The following is a 20,834-nucleotide window of genomic DNA, read 5'->3' as shown; positions in this document are numbered from 1 at the left end:
ATATAAAAGTTTTAGATAACAGAACTCTTTATTATTTAGTACAGAAATTCCTCTAAACACATTAATCACGATTCAGAAAGATTAGGAAAGAAAAACATGATTTTTTTAGGTATCTGGGAGAGCAGCTAACATTTTACATATTTGTTAAACATAACAAGAAAGAATGTGAGCAACACCTAATTTAAATATGCAAGTGCACGCAACTCAGGGATTTAAAGTGACTAGCAGTAAAACATTTGGTAGACCTAAACAGAGATTTCTAATCTCATAATGGTTATGCTATGCTTTCTTACAACAAATGGCCCACACCCATCAACTTTTATCTCAAGTGATCTTGATAACCAGGAGAGTGGCTTTGATGCAAGGATTGTGTCAATTATCATCTGCATTGAGCAGAATTCAATAAAAAGTGAATGAGGGTGACTTAAAGCAGTATTGTCACCTTTGTGGACTTTACTGAATTTGCAAAGACCCCTGATGGTGAGATTGGTTCCGGGGCCTAGGAGGGCAGGTAAAGGTGAGTTTACTTACCTGAACTAAACCCTTGTGGACGCCGCCATCTTGGTCCTCCGTTCCTCAATGCTGACATCACTGCTTTACTCTCGCGCATACACAAGAGTAAAGCATTGAGGTCTAGGGGGAAGACCGTGCGATCCTCCATAGTCACAGTCAATTTCCTGCACACATCACTGATTACGGCTGAAGTGATTGACACTTAGGCTTCACCTTGTGCCAAGGAAAGTTGGGTGGAGGAGAAATACAAAGACAGTCATAAAAATTCTATCTGTATGAAATGCACATTTTTTAGAGGGGTAACAGTGCCGCTTTAAGAATCAACTTTCAAAATGTAGACTATGTAGACCAAACTATAAAGTTAGAAAATGTCTCCAATATATTCAGTAACATACATGGCCACACCATGAATTACTGCTAATTAAATCATTTCTTTATTTCTTTATGTATTTATTTTTTACATTAACTAAGGCTCTTCCTGGCACAGCCCTGCGACAGTTCCATCAAACCCAGCATATTAAAGAAATATATATAAAGTACACAACCTGGTATTAAAATACTGGAATTTACATTATATTTACATTGTAGTTAAAGAATTTAGTTTGCTTAATAAAGGACTGCTCTAACTGTGTTAAAGCAGGCTAGTGACTAGTGTGCTTCTCTTTGCTGAAAGATAATTAATGTTAATTGGTTAATTATATGTTTAAATTAACCTCATGACCGTCATTGAATATATCATAGATCACAGACATATGCGATGTATTTAATGTAAAGATTTGAAATAGAATCTCAATTTTCCTCTGATCCAGCACTGCCATTTCCTTAGCTTTGTGGGTGCTTCTCTTCTGCAACACACAGTTCTGCTCAGACTGTGTTAAGCCTAGTTTCTTCTTCAATTTGCCCCGCTTCCTCAAGCCGGGCGGAAACCCTGCTTCATTGGCAGCATGCTGGCATCTGAAAAAAGTGACATCAGTCACTCCATTCCTGTACTCCCTAACCCAGGGATCGGTGACCTTTGGCACTCCAGATCGTGTAGACTTCATCTACCCTGATGCTTTGCCAGTATTATGGCTGTAAGAGTATTATGGAATATGAAGTCCACAGCATCGAGAGAGACAAAACTTGCCTACCAATAACCTAGCCAGTACTAGCTGCAAGTGGAAAGCCAAAACACTGCCTGTGGGAGGTATCTCCTGCTCTCCCTGTCAGTTCATTCTGAAGAATTGATTGACAGGTGAAAAAGATGTATTTTAAATATTTGTTTCTCCCAATTTATACATTTGTTAGCAAATCTGCTAGCACAATGTTTATATATATTATTTTATGTGTTTTCAAAAGAATATAAGTTATAGGTACCGTGACAGGTACCCTTTAATCTTAACTTCAACACTGGTGCGTTATTCACTATATTGCTGGAATAAAGGTCAATAAAAACAAGCAATACAATCTAAAATTATTCTTATTTTACCTATTTATTATCTATTAGCTATTATTATCTATTTATTTTATACTCTACAATCATTTTAAAATAAAATCATATTACTAAAATTATCTTGATACAGTTAGCCACGGTTTCTCTGGTGCAAGGGAAATTTAAACTGACATCTAAATAAACACCGGTGAAAATTGTACAGCGCTACGGAATCTGATGGCGCTATATAAATAATAAAATAATAATAATAATAATAATAATAAAATTGGAAAATGTGAATAAAACCAAAAGATGTGGTCCTCAAAATATTCTGCGCAAAGATTTGGTCATTTTTCACAGCGAGAATACCTTTTGGTAGAAAACTTTCAGTCTGCAAAGTTGTCCTTTTGTTTTAAATTTCAAATCTTTAGAGGTCTATTATACAACTGTGAACATGAACTTCGCAATATGATGAGAGCCTTTTAATTGCGAAGAAACATGTTGTTTCCTGCTTGTTCAACGACTGGAAGCAGTGAAAGTTTTCTCAACCAACTGTGAAACTGACATATCGCAACTGCACAAGACACAAGTAGTAAAAGAGTAATCCCATATTGAGATGTTTACAGGGCCGGCCTTAGGGGTGTGCGAGCTGTGCGGCCGCACAGGGCGCCATGGAGCAGGGGGCGCCCTTCGGCCGACACAGCTCACACATGACCGGAATAAAAAAAATAAATAAAAAAATTTTCAACGTGGGCGGAGCTTATCGTGCGGCGGGGGCGGAGCTAAAAGCGCCGGAAAACTGCTGCAGCGAAGCAGGAAGGAGTCCCTGCTTCCCCACCAAACAGTCTCCAGGAGCTGCACTGCCTCCACAATGAACTCCACAGGTAACTGTGTGATTGTCAGTGTGAGTGTGACTGTCTGCCTGTGTGTGTGTGTGTGTGTCTGTGTGTGTGTGTGTGTCTGTGTGTATGACTGTGTGTGTGTGTCTGTGTGTGTGTATGACTGTCTGCCTGTGTGTGTGCATGACTACCTGTGTGTCTGTGTGTGTGTGTGTGTGCGTGCGTGCGTGCATGCATGACTGTCTGCCTGTGTGCGTGTGACTGTCTGCCTGTGTGTGTGTGTATCACATACAACCAATTAGGGATCGACCGATTATCGGTTTTACCGATATAATCGGCCGATATTCGGTATTTTCGGCTATATCGGTATCGGGCAATAGGGATACCGATATTGCCGATAATTCCTCCCAGGACCGCCAGGCTCATTACAAGCCTGGCGGTCCTGGGGGGGGCGGGCAGCAAGTGTTTACTCACCTCCCAGCAGCTCCTCCAGCTCCCCAGTGTAAATCTCGCGAGACCCGCGGCCAGCTCTGACGGCCGCGGGTCTCGCGAGATTTACACTGGGGAGCTGGAGGAGCTGCTGGGAGGTGAGTAAACGCTTGCTGCCCACCCCACTTCCCTCCCCTCCCCTCCCCCAGCTAAGCCAATGCCACTGGACCACCAGGGATTAACATATCCCCCCTCCCTGGCAAGGCAACAAGCAGGGAGGGGGGACAACAAAAAATAAATAATCATAATTAAATATATATAAAAAAAATAATAATTTAATATAAAAATTAAAAAAAATGTTTTTAATAAAAAATGCCCCCTCACACACACACTATTATTATACACATACACTACACAAACACACTGTGTATATAATTCAGTGTGTTTGTATAGTGTGTGTATATATAATGCAGTGTGTTTGTATAGTGTGTATATATAATGCACACTACACAAACACACTGTATTATATACACACACACACTATACAAACACACTGCATTATATACACACACACACACTATACAAACACACTGAATTATATACACACACTATACAAACACACACTGCATTATATACACACTACATTACATACACACACACTATACAAACACACACTGCATTATATACACACACTATACACACACACTATACAAACACACACTGCATTATACACACACACCCTATACAAACACACACTGCATCCACTACACACACACACTGCATCCACTACACACACACTGCACAAACACTGCATCCACTACACACACACTGCACAAACACTGCATCCACTACACACACATACACAGCTCCCCTGTCTAAACACACTGCATCCACTACATGTGGCATGTATATTTTGTGCATTTACCTTTTAGAAATAGTTTTTTATTTTCCAAAATGGTAAATGTACAGAATATCGGCAAATTATATCGGCTATCGGCCTGAAAGTTCACAGGATATCGGTATCGGCTCTAAAAAATCAATATCGGTCGATCCCTACAACCAATACACGCATATCACACACTGTTAATACACCCATTACAAATATAACACACAGCCAACACATAGCATACATATCACACACAGTCATCACACCTACTATCACTTACACAGACAACACAAACATTACATCATACATGGATGACGGGGGGGGGGGGGGGTGTGGCTGTATGAAGATTTTTCGCACAGGGCGTCTAAAGGCCTAAGGCCGGCCCTGGATGTTTATATATATATAAAAAAAAAAATCTAAATTCAATTAACAAAATAAAATTATAGAAATGCATTCAAAACATGTGTATCTATTTTACTGTTTTTTTTCTTTTTTTTTTTATATGATGTGTCTAATTGCACAGCACTATTAGGCAAATAAGTGGCCTTATGCAATTGACAAAGAAAAGCCCAAAATATACCCCATTTTATTTTCAAAGGTTCCCCATTGACTAATTTAAGCACATTGTATTCTTAAGTTACTAGGCAACTGTCCACAATAAATTGTGTGTTGCAGTGCAACTGCATTCCTTGGTGCAGTGGGGTCATCTTTGATGTTGGGAGAAATACAAAGAAGGGGTTTTGCAAAATTAGGTTTAATATATATATTAAATTACAATTGAAGAATTGGTCACCAAGCTATTTCCATGAATGGAATTGAGCCTCTGCCAAAAGCATAGTACTAAACTCATGAAACAGGCAATCCAAGTACAAACAAACGCAAACATCAAAAAAATCATAGCTATGATTGGAAGATCCATTCTAATACATGATGATAGTGCACTATTTTATGTGTATTAGACATCATCTTGTCAAATTCATTATCATTTAATGGGACACTCCAGACCCCTAAGGCAATTTAGCTTGCGGAAAAGCAATATGAGCTTAAAGGGACTCTCGAGACCTGAAGCGATTTAGGTGTGAAGAGTGTGTCCTATATTTTTTCATTTTGCAAAAAAATGCATATTTCAATAGAAATTGGCACTTTTATAAATTAACATGGTTACCCAGGCTTTCAAGCAGGCATCTGATCTTGTTACTTCCTGGTTTGGTTAACTCGGTGGAGCTAAACTCAAGAGGCAGCAATTGCTCAGAGCACCTGCCTTGCAAAGACTTCTCACTGAGCTGCATTTGAAAGTCTATGATTGGACAGCCTAAAAACGTCTAGGTGAGCTTAGAAGAGTAGGGTTTGCAAAGACAGCAGACATGAGAACTGTAGCTTTTGCAAGCTGTTTTTACATATACTTCCAATGAAAAAATGCATAACGAAATACATGCAAATACTCATTTAGGGTATGTCTTCTATACAGTGATTTTATTTATTTTGTATGTGGGCATTACAGTGTCCCTTTAATTAATTTAAAAATGATAAAACTATGAACATTAATAGTGGAATGCGGCCAAGAACAGAAAAAGTGACACAATATACATAAAGAAATCAGCGTGCATCCAATGAAGCTATAACAAATCTGAGGTTAACCGCTTATGTTTAAAATAAGGTTAGGATCCATCATTTATTTATAAGCAGATCACAGCTCCCATTAACTTCTTCGCTAGTTTCTGACCAGTTAAAGAGAAGGGAGCAATAGTCAGCTTGTTACTAATGAGTCGTGTGTGAAAATTGCATTATGATAAAGGAAAGCCAACAGTCCCTTTAAATGCAAGATAGCCCAGTAATTACAATGACGTCACTGGGAGAAGAATTGATTGAATGTGTGAAGAGGATCAGCTCTTCAACATGACAGGTCAGCACAGAGGTGCTTTGGAAAAGTACCACTTAATCATTCACTGTTAAAAAGTGCTAACTTTACTTGCAAAAGTATATAAGAAAGCAGGTCAACAAAGAGCAATAGAGAAAGCTGCTCCCCTTGTTGATACTGAGTGTTTGTTGAAGGACTTAGCTCTTAGTGCTTGCAATACAAACACAAACACAGCGCTTATACACTACTGAAGTGAAAGTTTCCTGTAAAATAACCTCTCTCCTAAACCTTTTTGTCAAAAGTTCAACATGTTGTACAACGAAGGACTGAGAAGCATAAAGACAGAATATTTAGTGGAGAAAATGTGTAGAAGACTTTCAGAGTTCCTAACCTTGGGCATTACGCAGAGACGGAGTTTGTGTGACCTACCTATGCTGATTTCTAGGTTTTATTAAACTTATTAGAATATGTGTGTCTGTAACTTGGTTTGACGAGTAGATTCTACAGTGTGAACGAGAGCTATCTTGTCTTGTCCCAGCAAAGATTTGTCACATGCCCTCATTCTATTGAATCTTTTGAGGTTGGAGGAAGGGTAGATGGATAAAGAACAATACATTTGTGGGAAGAATGCAAAGCCATTGATTAACATAATAGGCCAATTGCAAGCATTCTAACAAATGGATTTAGACACCTTTACTGATATAACTACAGCTTCACAATGTCATAATGGTGCAGCTGGGTATACAAACTGTCAGCTTTTCAACAGTTCTAATAAATGTCTAATCTAGTCTGTTTTCTCGTTTCTCATTTTTCATACTATACACGGGAAAATGTTGCTTTACTAACTAACTGTACCAGCAAACTTTCATATGATCATGTTCCATTAAGAAACAATTGGGAAAAATATGAAAAACATTAATTGCTAGTTGTTTTAATGTAAATAACTGAGTTTTTTTTCTGACAATGCCATAATATCCAACTATCTTGAATCCGGAAGATCAATCTCAACTTGAGACGGCTGTCTCTCCATCCAGGAAGGAAAAGTCCACAAGAAGCAATAACAAACTATAAAGTTCTAACCGGCGACCGATACAGATCCCGTGTATAACAGCAGACATATTGTATACACAGAATGCAAAAAGTGATCAATATATACAAAACTGTTATTTTTATTACAGTAGTTTTTTGGGGAGGTTACTGATATATTAAGTAACTTTTTACAATTAACACTCATTTCACCACAGGTGTCAGTAGTTACAATTCCCACAAGGCCTTATGAGAAAATACAGGCGGCTCATTTCATGAATGCTTATCAGCCTGTTAGTGACCTTGCCACAACCTTTCACAGCTGAAGTCTAGCCCTCCTTGGAGTGCATGATGCACCCTGGGTAGTGGACATTCTGGCTAATGTAAGCCATGATAGCAATCCATATTCCAGGACTTCCCCTCACTTAACACAATTACTTTTCATCTCAATTAACTCCTTGACACCTCTCGTGAGGGGATTTAGCCTGATTGGTGCAGAAATTTGTTGAATGGTGGAATGCGATGGGAGGAAAACTCATTAATTTGCAGCAGGGAGCTTCCTAATGTAGGTCTTTGTTATGTATCTAGTGGACAACAGAAACACAATGGGCCCCTAATACAGGCCTTTCCGTGCATGTCAATGGACGTACAAATGATTCCAGGTGTGTAGGGGGAATAACAAGTGCTAGTAAATCTAAAATCAGGTTTGAAAAGTGAGATTTGTGCTTTTCCTCTCACAGTTAGGTAAAATGGGTACAAATCACATGGAAATGTCCCATAGACTTGTAAACGAACACTGCATCCTCCCAAGACATTTGCATATAATTAATCCCCACAAAAGGGATACAGGAACCTTGTCCATTGTCTCTGATATGGAATGATGTGCTCTAGTTGTAGAATCTGTGACAGCAAATAAATACTGAATTTTAATATTTTTCTAAATTCTTCTAAATTCTAAATCACAATACAATGGGTAAGAAGATTGTTTTGGCACAAAATGATAACAAAACAAGAAAAATAATAATGACGATAACTATATTAATATGTTGACAAAACTCCGATTTTTTTATTATACGATCATTGCAGCTGGGAATGAGAACTCACTTTTTCATTGGCAGATAATATATTAATATTCTACTTACTTTTTAAAATCTTTTTAAATTCTCCCAAAGGTTTAGCTGTAAATGTTACATTTTGCGATAAGAAACAGAAATTTCTAGGGCAGTAATGTCCAGTCTTGTCACTCCAGTTGTTTGGTGAACTTTTCTGTTGTTTGTTTATGGTTTTTATGCATGAGATTTTAATTATGAATATGATTATCATGTGAGATGATATATACCTAGACAAACTGCATTGTTCACTGACACATTTTAAGCAACGGAACACCAAATTCTACAGTATTCATAGGAGTCACTTAATTATTATAAATGCGTGATTTGTTAAATATCTTTCTGATATAGTATAGAATTTCAGAGGGAATATTTAGCTATCACTGCTTTAATTCCATCAGTAAAGATGCAAACGGTTGTCCTGGAACCTGAATCCAGGGAAAGCGCCGTAACTAAAATAAGTTAAATTCAAGTGACTGAGAACACTGGAATTAAATTTTGCACATACAGATCAAGTTTACAATCCCAAAATACAATGTGACAAACTCCAATGATTAGTTTGGCAGTTGATGCCTCTCTGAACATTGTATAAATTGCTAAAATCCAAGACAGAAGGCTAGTATGTCCACGTAGCAGCCGTCCAGTGAAAATAGTAAAGGCTTACACTGTACTACAATTAAAAATGTTTGGATTGGATCTAATTTTATCCTTAAAAAATCCCTTTGTTTGATCCTACATCATCTTCTTGTTTTTTTTTTTATCATCAAACTTAAAAATATTTCTAGAGTTAGAGTAATACATCTCATCCATATTTCCTTTCACTACTGCTATAATAATGAGAGAAACTTTATATATTTCTGATGTACTTTCTATCTCCTTGAGTATCCTTAACAGTTACATCCCTCCATAAACTCGCTCTGCTCCTTACAAACATACATTACCAAGTTGGAGTTTGAGACCCCAGGACGTATCAGTGCAACAGGTTGCAACTCCTTGTAATAAAGAGCTTATTATGTTACTAAATAGGACCTTTCAGTACATCTTTATGACACTATTTTATTTGTATTATACATCTGTGCTGTATTTTGCTTTTGTCTAGTTTTGCATCTCTTGTAAAGAATGTCTACTTATTACCACAGGCCACTCCCCTGAAATGGACATCAGTGGACCCACCCTCCCCTCTCCTCCCCTCCCCTCCACTAAGTCTGTTGAGTCCCTTGAGGGGGTCAGACCTCCATGGTTGGAAATATTACACCTGCATCAATTGTAAGGAAAGGTAATTGCCAATATACAGACAGACCTTCTTGTGTTAATGTGACAGAAAAACAACAGAAATGCACCCCTCCCTTAACTTCTCAAATTGCCATTTTCATAAACCATACTTAACCCCTTATTTGCTCAAAGGCTAACAAAGAACACATACATCAGTCAGGTGTAGCTTCGTTTGGAAATTCAGTGAGCAGAGAAATCCAAAAGCCAAGCGCAATGTATGCAATTTCAATATGTTGCGGCTATTTTTGAACCAAGACACTATTTTTCTGTAAATAAAAATCAAACTATGGCCAGCTTCTAGTTTTAGTGGAAAATAGCAGCTGATGATTCTGTTCTGTAAGATCTCTCTTTAAAATACTATAATAAGGCAAAAAAAAGACCCTCTTCTATTGTTAGTTTATTTTCAATAAACCTTTGTGGTGTTTTAGTTCCTCTTTGTACATTTTGGTTTCATGGCTACATTAAAAAATATAGACTGTTCCTTTAATAGGGTCATATCGAGACTTGCACAAGGAATGAAGGGAGGATTACTGCTCTACAAAAGTTACATTCTTCACAGACATCTTCACCGTCCAATTGCACGGGAAACAAATAACGCTGTTGACTTTGTGTTCTGTCACTGTTATTTTGTTTAAGTGGTCACTCTCACCAAGTTCATTATACTACTTTATCTTCTAAGCACAAAATGCTACATTTTGCCGTTGAATAGCGTATGGCAGCATACGTATGCCGCTTTTATGTAGCCCTAGCAGCAGTCCTGAATTCTTTAATAAAGTGATTCATTCCAACTGAACCATAGAGAAATATGCCGCTTTACACCCTGCGCTGCTTCATTTGAGACATGTCACCCGCCCGCAGTCACCCAACGACACCCATAACGATGCCACTTGGGTGGGTATATTTTTCACTACTACCACAGCAGCTATTTTAGATGAAACTGGTACACAGGACTATCACCTCGTTACAAATTTTGTATAACAAGTTTAAGAAGTGAATGACAGGTGTTGCCTGGATAAAATGTAATGTTTGATGAAAATTAAAGGACATTTTTATTCATTAAACCATCAGGATTATTCACAAAAGTGAGAATTCTAAGTGAATTTCAAATATAATGTCAAAATAGCCAAACTGTAAAAATTACTTAAGTCATCTGTGCGGCAGTTCAGTTACTCTGGCCTTCAATTTCAAATTTAATTTAAATTATCACTTTGGTAAATGAATCTGCTGTTTTCTTTTCATTAACTTATATAAGCAAAAAAAGAAAAAGAAAAAAGAAAAAGGTCCAAAAACAAACATTTTCACTTGAACACTAGCAGAGTTATTCATTAATATGTGAATTGTTCAAAGATAACTTATAATTTTAAACCCAAATAGATCGATTGAATTTTGTCAATTTGGCCTACAATTTCAAATTCACTTTCAATTCACCTTGAATTCCCAACAATTCTCATTCTAGTGAATAAACATTCTGATATAGGAGATAACTATATGCCTGGTAACTGAATAGCAATGTCCCCATAGTTGGTAGAACAGCTATTCAGTAACGAGAGATACATCGGGTAACAGAATAGAGCCATACGTGTAATGTACATTATTTCATTTATATACTAGCTCCGGGCCACTAAGTTATCATTCATAAGAGAAGGGAATATTCTATTAGGGTAAATGTAGCCGTCCACAGATTGTATATTTAGACTTGATTAAAATGCATATATAAACAAAAAACCCTCAATCCACAGTTTAGTGGCTTTTAATGTATCGCTTGCAGCATATATATGAAATGTAACAAATATCATGGATATATTTTATTGTCTCGACAATGTTTAAAAATATAAAATGACATTAGCTGTGGTATAACATAACTCGTAATCTCCCACTTCACAGGACAGCGGTCTAACCACAAGCCCACCAAGACTGCTCCTTTAAGGCTGTTGCCATTTTCCTTACAAAAGCGATGCTCAGCCAGCCGCCTGCACTCTGCATGCTACGTGCTATGTTTATTTACGTTTGGAATTTGGGCATATTTCCTGTATTGCAGAGGGAAAAAGTACTGCTTAACCCTGTACTGTTGTGAGAAATTATAATACACCGAAACAGTGTACACAGGTAGTAAAATAAAGATATTTCTTTAAAATCAGGTATTACACCCCGAATTTAGCACTGTATGCTTTATATAGGTGTCTTTCTGATGCTACCTGTTATATAAACAGCATAAAAACTGCATCCTGCAAATAGTCCCCTAGCAAACAGAATACATTAAAACTTCTCAATATGTCATTGTTACATATTAATATTAAAATATAGAGTAAATTTCCCTATACCTATTTGATATACTTATTAGCTTGTATCACGGTCGCTCTGTTTACACCCTGTATAAATCCATATACATTTAGTACATAGCCTTATTTTCAATATAAAACAAAAAAATAATCCCATAATAATAATCATAATCCCATAACTATCCCATAACATTATGCAAAGTACATAACATCAGCACACATTCAATATACAGTTTTAAAGGGACACTGGAGGCACCCAGACCACTTCATCTAATTAAATTAGTCTAGGTGCAGTATCCCTGCCCCATTAAACCTGTAATGTAAAACAATGCAGTTTTAGTGTTAAGACTGACTTCCAGACAGCCACTAGAGGTGCTTCCTATGGGGATTCCCTATGGAGAATTAAGTTCCACCTCACAATGACGTCAGAGAAGGCAGAGATGGATCCATCATCATCATCATAATTTCATTGCCGCCGGGAGGCATGGGGGCAGAGGGACACTATAGCGTTAGGAATACAGCTTAGTATTGGTCATATTAAATCTGTATTTGTGGGTCCTCTGATTTCTACTCTTTTTTTTTTTTTTTTTAAGCTGTAACATTTGAATTTGTCAGTGGTAGAACTAAAACATATGCATAGCCAATATGTAGCGTTCAAGCTTTTGGGTATTTATAAGGTCCATTAGACTAAATATAAAGCATCATGGGAGATGTATTGATAGTATAGTTGCAAATCTCCCTATTGGCTACCAATGATATAACTATGTATAACTGCTTGAGGTTTCTACATGGCCTTTTGTGTATTTAAATACATATGTGCTTACTGATGATAAAAAAAATATAATAATAATAATCCTATTAAATGTCAAAATGAAAAAAAAAACATATATAATTTAAGGTTTATCACTAGACATGGATTGTTGAAGAACTTACAACTGAACAGCTGGCTCAAATAAACAATTTGCAAAAATCCTCTAATTTGTCCCGTGTTGCTCTCTAGGCCTATGGTTTTTAATTTCACTTTCAGTTCCCCTAAATGAAGGTATTAGTGAATAACCCTGTTGGGTATGTATATTGTGGCACATATTTTATTTCATACATTTTATATATTTTTATTGTTGCACAAAATGACTTGATGGGATATTAAACCTACAAAGCAAACTTAGTTTAAAGAAGTTGTTTTGGTGTGTAGATCATGTCCCTGCAGACTCACTGCTTAATTCTCTCCTTTTTAGGACTTAAACCACTTTATTTCTGCAGCCTTAGCCACACCTTCCCTGGGTGTGACTCACGCAACCTCCCTACACACTTCCTGAAAATAAAGGTTTAATTTTCAAATTTATCTTAGGAGAGATCATTGATAATCTGTTAATTGATAGTGCAAAGCAGTCTTCTGTGCAAGATTATATTAATTTAGATACAGAAAGAAGAAATCAAAGCTTCACTCGCAGAAGCAATAATACTTTGAAATATGCAGAATTGTCAGATAAAATGCATTTTGAGACCTATCCCAGGACAAAGTGGGTATTTTATTTTATTCATGTAATTTGTAAAATATCCAGTATTTAATTAATAAATGTTAGATTTTTTTTTGTAAAACGTATATCTATTCATGTAACTTTTATAAATTCCAGATGTGCTCATTGTATCCACAATGTTGCCAGCATGAACAAGGAATGTAGTGCTTTAGAAATGGGGCGGTCAGTTTAGAAGCAGAAGAGGTGGGAATTTGGGAACCTATGAGAATAATGGGGAAAAAAAGCATTTTTATTTTTTTTAACAGCCTTATTCAAATGCATTAAAAACGTATGCCCTTGTTTTTATAGCCTTTCCTTTTAAGGTCCCTGGAGCTATCTCTGGAAGTTATACTGACATTTACATGCAGATTGAATGCAAATAATTCTCTAAAAAAGTTCATGCCAGATTTTAAACTCCAGTAGACAACATAGCAATAAAGTTTATTATGCAGACAGTTGGGGAGCAGTATTGCAGTAGAAGCCGAAATGTGGTTTTACAGCTGTTATTTCACTACCCCTCCTTTGATCTTCAACCTGCTCTAGCCTAGTTAAGGATCATTCATGGGTGTTGCAGGTCAACAACAGGTGGTGGATATTCATAAGTTACTTACCCTTGGTTTAGAGGCTGGATATACACAATTATTTAATACATATTATATAAAGTTATAGGTGTCATTTATGGTATGCATCTGCAAATTCGAAGAATATTGCTCAACTAGAGGTTGCTTTGTGGATATAACATAGAGAAGGCTTCCACAGCTCTTCAGTTGTGAAATCCATATATTTTATACTTATTTGTGTGTGTTTTTTTACTATGTAATTGTTATTTATTTTGCTAGGTACTCTCTAATCTCTTTCCTAGTTAAACTTCATTTTACCAATTACTATCAGTAAACAGTCCAACTCATATGATTTAATTCTCTGATGTTCACCAGTTTACCCGCCACCCATCTATTATCTTGTCATGCATATCCCTGAAAGGTGGCAAGAATATTATCAGCCTGTCAAATTAGAATTTTTTGCCACGTCTACCTAACCCCCATACTGTACAACATTCAACTAGTGGTGTCTACATAAAACATATAGCGCTAAATACAGAATGACTGGTGCACCGATAGGTAAATTATGCAGGCCTGTTACAGAGTATTATCTATGCTGAAGCTATTCCCAATTATCCATTAGCATTATAATTGCACATTTGCATTTTTCAAGGGACAAAGAGTAGCCTTACATTATGAAACAAGATATGTTACATAACAAAATCTTGCTTTTTTCCATAGTGAAAACCAAAAGTAAGAAAAAATGAAAACCAACATGTTCTTCACTGGTAAAATATAATAATTTGTAGACAACTGTGTTAAACAGTAGATTTTGGCAGGCCGAATTAAATCTACAAACAAGTTAAAATCATTAGATTTAAAAATAAATATGCAGATTTTTTAAAGTTTATACAGACAGACACATTTCTAATAAAGAGACCTATCTGTAGAAAAAAAAAAAAACACATAAAGCCAATCTATTTTTTGATGAGAGATACATGTGGCACATTCATGGTTTTATACAGAATAACCATAAAGTCAGTCACTAATATTACAATGTGGGAGAGCTGTGGCCCCTTAACTCCGGCTGTTTGCCAAATCCTCTGGTAATCGGCATTATCATGAGACTGCAGACTGGACTCTTACACCCTATTGTACTGTACCTATTTTTTCAATATGCCTTTTACATTGTGTCTTTAATACCCTTCAGGACTGTCAATAAGTCCACAGGAAATATGGACTCTGCATTGAGGCACTTGGTTGATAATTTTCCACCCAATTACTGTTGATATGCATCTCTGGCAATATTCAGCACCCACCAGAGGCCTGCCTTCGAGCCCCCAGTGGTGTTTATTTTCTGATGTGTTATTTGAGACATTGATTGGATAGTATCCATGTCCCATGGGACACCTGTCCAAGGTCTATTCTTATGGGCGTTCTCTGCTCCTTCCTGCAGCCATTAGTCAGCTCAATGACAGTGATTAGTAACCTTGGAACTGAAGTTATATATGGACCTACATTTCCTGTGACCAGCTGGCTAGGCATCATGGGAAATATAATCCACAAACACGTGCAATGCTGTGCTTAGCCATCATTGTCATAAAGTGCCAAATATATATATATATATATATAGCCATATTGATACATATATAGCCAAATACACATATAGTGTAGCCATAATGATCTTGTGACAATGAAGAAGGTATCTTTAAAAATCTACTCTATGACAATGATGTGCCAAATGGTACTCCAAAAAAAAAAAAAAAAAAAAGCATGTTGTTATTTGGTGCTTACTTGGTACTAAATGGCTATAACCTGCCAGACAACTTTTTTTTTTATGGTTTCTCCTGCACATCATTAAATATATGAGGGTCAGATTTTGTATGAGCTAAAGTCTGTTGTGTTTTTGGAACTTCAAATATAGGGAAAAAATGAACTTACTTCAAGTTTCTATCATGCACTAATCTGAAAATATTTATTTCTCAATCTTCTTTTTAATGGAAAGTCACTGAAAAAGATGGGTCATTGAAGATAGATGCCTATATTTGAAAATAGAAATAGTGGTAGACCGCGCCAAAAGAAAAGTGATCAAATAATCATATCATACATACATATCGTTCTTGAGTAATACAGCATGTAAAATCCTCAAAGGGAAATAACAATAATAAAATAATAGTGCAGTATGTTAAAAATATTATGATGGTGTATATATAGAATAAACTGTGGGTGAAAAGCAAACTCACACTTTGCAGAGCTGCTAAGAACTCTGCTGTATAGCGCCTGGACGGTACAATCCCCGTCTTAGGATCTGAAGATAACGGGAGGTCCAGACTCAGCGGTCATATATATGTGGAAAAAACAAAACAAAATATACAGACCAATGGTACAATACCATTAACTAAAAGTAAAATAGGAAAATGTAGGTATCCTACTTACAATATCCAGAGCAATGACTTGCTCTGGTGATGATAGCTTATGGTGGTATAATCCCCACCAGAGGATATAGCAGGAAACCAGCAGTACCAGGAGATATGCAGAAGCCGAAGGATTGGAGGAAAAAGCTTCAATTTATTTATAAAAAATATTAAAAAGTATATATATAAAAGTATATATAAAACATGTAATATAGCGTTAAGTCCTTTCCTTGACGCGTTTCGCCCGGGTTTGGGCTTTATCAAATGCTGTATTACTCAAGAACGATATGTATGTATGATATGATTATTTGATCACTTTTCTTTTGGCGCGGTCTACCACTATTTCTATTTTCACATTCACCATATAGCAGGTATTGGGAAGTCCTGCAGGTTCACTGCTGCCTTATACATCTTTTGGTTTTTAGTGAGCGCCTATACCCTTCTTTTTTAGATGCCTATATTTAAATGTATGCACTCGCCTCCTTTGTCACACATGATATTATCCCACGATATGATGTAGGCATATTTATATTTCCGAAGAGTGCAGACGTTTCTTCGGGAGTCCTTTCACAAAACTGAGAATTCAGTGAGTTGACAATAGACTTGCCCAAATATTAGTTGAGGAAACATTTTCCAATTTAGCAGAGTAGGAGATTTCCACTAACGCAGCCATTTTGGCCCACAATTTTCGAGCCATGGTCAACGAATCATAGGTTGCTTAGTGAGGAGTCCCATATAAATCCGGTAGATGTTTTCGAGGTATGAAAGTATGGTATTACATGTTTGGATTCTGAGATCAAAGATCATTAAGGATTCCGTGAGTATCCAAACTGTTAATGGCAGCCAAAACCAGAGCAGTAAACATCACTGTGTTTATCAGAGCAAAACAATCCTATAAAAGGCAAACACAAATGATTCATAAATATGATAACGTGCAAACTGAATATTCCAGTTGTTGCTTCATATTCTTTTGTTTTCTTCAAATATTAAGCTGAATATCTCATCCAGACCATTTTGAGCCACAAAGATAAGGCCAATCATTTTAACCCTTTGACTGCTAATTGAGTGTAACTAGCAGATCACCTCGCTGCAAAAGAAAGGGTTATGGACAACTGATGACCAGTGCCCCACAGAACACCAACCCAACAATAAAATTACATTTTAACATGTTGGATACATGAATCCTTTAGGGAACAGTCAAACTATTATTAATAGTGGGATACAAACTATTAATCCAATAAATTTCTAGTAGTGATGCTATTTTAGTGTCATTATCCCCCTGCACAAGGATTTTGTCTTTTGTTATTTTCATACCTTTGGTTTCAAATTACAACAAAAAAGTGATATCCAATACATCTTGTAATAAATAAGATTTGTAAAATAAGTAGTAAGGTCATATAATAGCTCCTCCCAAAGACATATCCAAGTAATATATGCTTGATGATTGGATGCAACAAGATATGAGGATGTTCGATTCAAATTTTTATGCAAGTCGACAAATTTCTTTTAACACAAATGGTTCCTTTTTTTTTACTGACTAGTTGTCCCTGTCCCCATACTGATACACCAAAGGGACGTGGGGAGCTCACTGAACCAATTCAAATTACTCCCAGTGTTTTTTGTTACAAAATCTATTTAATTTTTTTTTCCACCTATTATAAATATTTTCATTTAGGAAAGTTTCAAGAACTGTCCTATGTCCAATCAACATTCTAAATATTTGCAGGTAACCTTCCTTTTTCAACTGTTTCTACCAGGTCATCTTTAACCCCTTAAGGACACATGACATGTGTGACATGTAATGATTCCATTTTATTCCAGAAGTTTGGTCCTTAAATTAAAGAGCTCTTAATTAACCTTACCAGGATGAAGACGAGTGCACTAGCAAACAACTTCAGGGCATTTCTGTAGTGTACATTTATTTCATTACTTATTTCTACATGCATTACTTATCAAGCTAACATATAGAATGTAATTTAGAACCTATTGTATAATGACCTTAAACTGTGCAGCATGACTCTATGCATACATGTTTAAATATTAACGTCTTAATACGTCCCAGAAACAGTGACATATGCGGACGCAAAAGTATTTTAAATCATACTTACTGATTAAACTCACATTAAATGAGATAACATCATACCCCCACTTGTGCTACGTTTAGAGTATATTAGGCCAAAAAAACAAAACCCCAAAAACAATGCCTACAAAAATATACCCAGCGTGTTAGCGGTTATATTTATCACAATAATAATGTGACTTAACGTTCTTTTTTAAATCTTATGCAGTTTGCTCCCTTACAGTAAAGGATTACTGATAAATAACAAAGTCTCTTTACTGCTGTTGATAAAATCAACAAATAAGATGACACTAATGATGATGATAAGTGTTACAGACATACTCAGTTTAAAATAAATATATACATAGGTTTTACACAAAGCAGTTTAAAAGTTCAGAAATTTCTGAAATGTTAAAAAATTTTGATCACTATTTATCGTAATATAAGTAAGTTTGACACAGCATATACAGAAGCATTATAATACTCCACCTATTAGTAGGACTGTTAAATAAGTTGCAATATTACCTAAAGGCCCAGTGTTATTCAAAAAATAACTGATTCTGAAAAATGACCTAATCAGATTAACAACTTTACATTTTGCAATCTAGAGGTCAATTTGCTACAATTTGGAGTTTAGTTAATAAACACACAAATCCTAATCAAAGCATCATGTAAAAAAGATGTCCATGACAAAAATACAAGAACTTTACTTTAATCAGATTCCTTAATTCTGGAATAAAAATAATAATAATAATAATAATAATAATAATAATAATAATAATATATATATATATATATATATATATATATATATATATATATATATATATATATATATATATATATATATATATATATATAATTCATTTATAAAGAGCCAACAAGCTGCAGCTGTTTACAACAAGAGAAAAAAAAGTTTCAAAAAGCCATAATGAAGTTTAAGGAAAACAATGAGAGCAATTGTACTGGTCATCAGCATGTACATACACATCTCTAAGCGTATTCATGTCATATAATATATACAATAATTACAGGAACCCTTAAGCAGCTATATACTGCTGGCATGAATCTACTAATAGTGTAATTATACCATGTCACAAATTCTAGAATCAAAATGTCTGTTAGACTATATGGGAAAATGCAATACAAGTTAATGACAAGGCATTTACAAGTGATATATATTCAATCCCATCATTTAGCACTATCTGTCTGCCATCTGATTTTCTTATACTGTACACTGCCACAGAATAGGTTGCCGCTACATACATTACAAATATATAACACATGCACTCATCCAGCTGTGCAGCATTTCTTAAAGAATATAAACATTGCGTGTACATAAAAATCAAAAAGTGTTACCCCTCATGGCTACATCCCCCAAATCATCGGCATACATCACAATACACAAAGGGATTCAAGTAAAAGTTACTTTAACTTTTGAAAACTGCAGGAATGTATTGCCATTTCTTATTTACCACAATCACCAAATCTATCACCCAAACTGGTAAAATCCCCTTACCTTGCATCCAGATTGGGGCAGGGGGCTCCAAATCTCCTCTTACGTGCCCCTGGGATATCTTCAGTTTTTTGTTTTTTTTTCACAGAGGGTTAAACACTTCTTAAAAATCCACTGAGATTGATTTAGAATTTTGACATATCCAGATTACAAGAAAAAGCAACAACAACAACAACAACAACAAAAAAAAAGCTTTCAAATTTCTGATCTCCCAGTTTGTTTGTTTTTATATTTAATAGTCTCTTCTTTCACTTTTTGGCTTTTAACCATTCAGAATGAAAAAAAAAAGTAGATATCGGTAAAAAGTTGTGCTTGTGTTCTGCTCTGACTGCAGTTATAAATATTTCATTCTTGCAGGAGGACCACCCTGAAGTAACAGGCAACTTGCTCTGATTTTGTTCCCCTTTGCAATCTGCCTCCTTTTGGGGGAATGTTTGTAAAGCAGTTAACTTTCCTTGTAGTTTGTGACTCCAGTTGTTGTTTGTTTGTGCGAGGAAGTATGCGTCTGTCCTGTTTTTTGCTCTCTTTTTCTGAGTTTTGGGGGAATACGTTGAAGAGTAGAGCAGTCAGACTGAGCACTGTGTGTGGCTGGGATGGGGAGACCCAGAGGATTCTCAGTTCTCAGCATGCTGTCTGTGGTTACTTGGGCTGGGAGGAAGACATGGGCTGGATACATTTGGGAAATGGAGTGGCGAGTAAGGAAAAGTTAGGGGGGAGGAGGGAGTCTGACTGAGCTACATTCCAATGGGAGAAGCACATAGAATACAAGACACAGCCACCTAAAACTTGAGATTATTGCTAACATGCACCTCCAATGTTCTGGGAATAATTTGATTGCTTGTTTGTTTGTTTTTTTCTTTCATTTAAAACTAGATTAATGAATGTATAGTTTTGAAAGCATTAAAGTAATCATAATTGACTCATAATGAGCGCATGTATATATGTGAATATGAAACAAACTAAAACAAAACACTTTTTTTTATGTAGAAAAAAAAAATACTGCTGAAAAATACTAATTGCCAAACATGCTTTACTGTGAAGTAAAATCTTATGTTAGGGACCATTAAAATAGTTCAGTAGCAGTGGTGAAATTAAAAACCTGATTATACATTATTAGACCTTAGATGGCAAAGCATTATGGTAGATGTAGTTCCACAACAGCTAAAG

At 35.9% G+C, this 20,834-nt stretch overlaps 1 protein-coding gene across 1 annotated transcript in view; it reads right to left on the bottom strand.

Annotated features, from left to right (window-relative positions):
• GLI1 (GLI family zinc finger 1) overlaps positions 1–19,807 on the bottom strand; it is a 112,934-nt gene extending 93,127 nt beyond the window's left edge. Inside the window, exon 1 of the mRNA XM_063427409.1 lies at positions 19,671–19,807. The gene's annotated coding sequence lies outside the window, so the exon portion shown is untranslated. The remainder of the gene's footprint in view (positions 1–19,670) is intronic.
• Positions 19,808–20,834: the final 1,027 nt, after the last annotated feature.

The sequence above is a fragment of the Pelobates fuscus genome, chromosome 1, assembly GCF_036172605.1.
Source record: "Pelobates fuscus isolate aPelFus1 chromosome 1, aPelFus1.pri, whole genome shotgun sequence".
Taxonomy (NCBI): domain Eukaryota; kingdom Metazoa; phylum Chordata; class Amphibia; order Anura; family Pelobatidae; genus Pelobates; species Pelobates fuscus.
The sequence above is the reverse complement of the archived record's forward strand: the minus strand, read 5'-3'. Positions and strand labels throughout refer to the sequence as shown.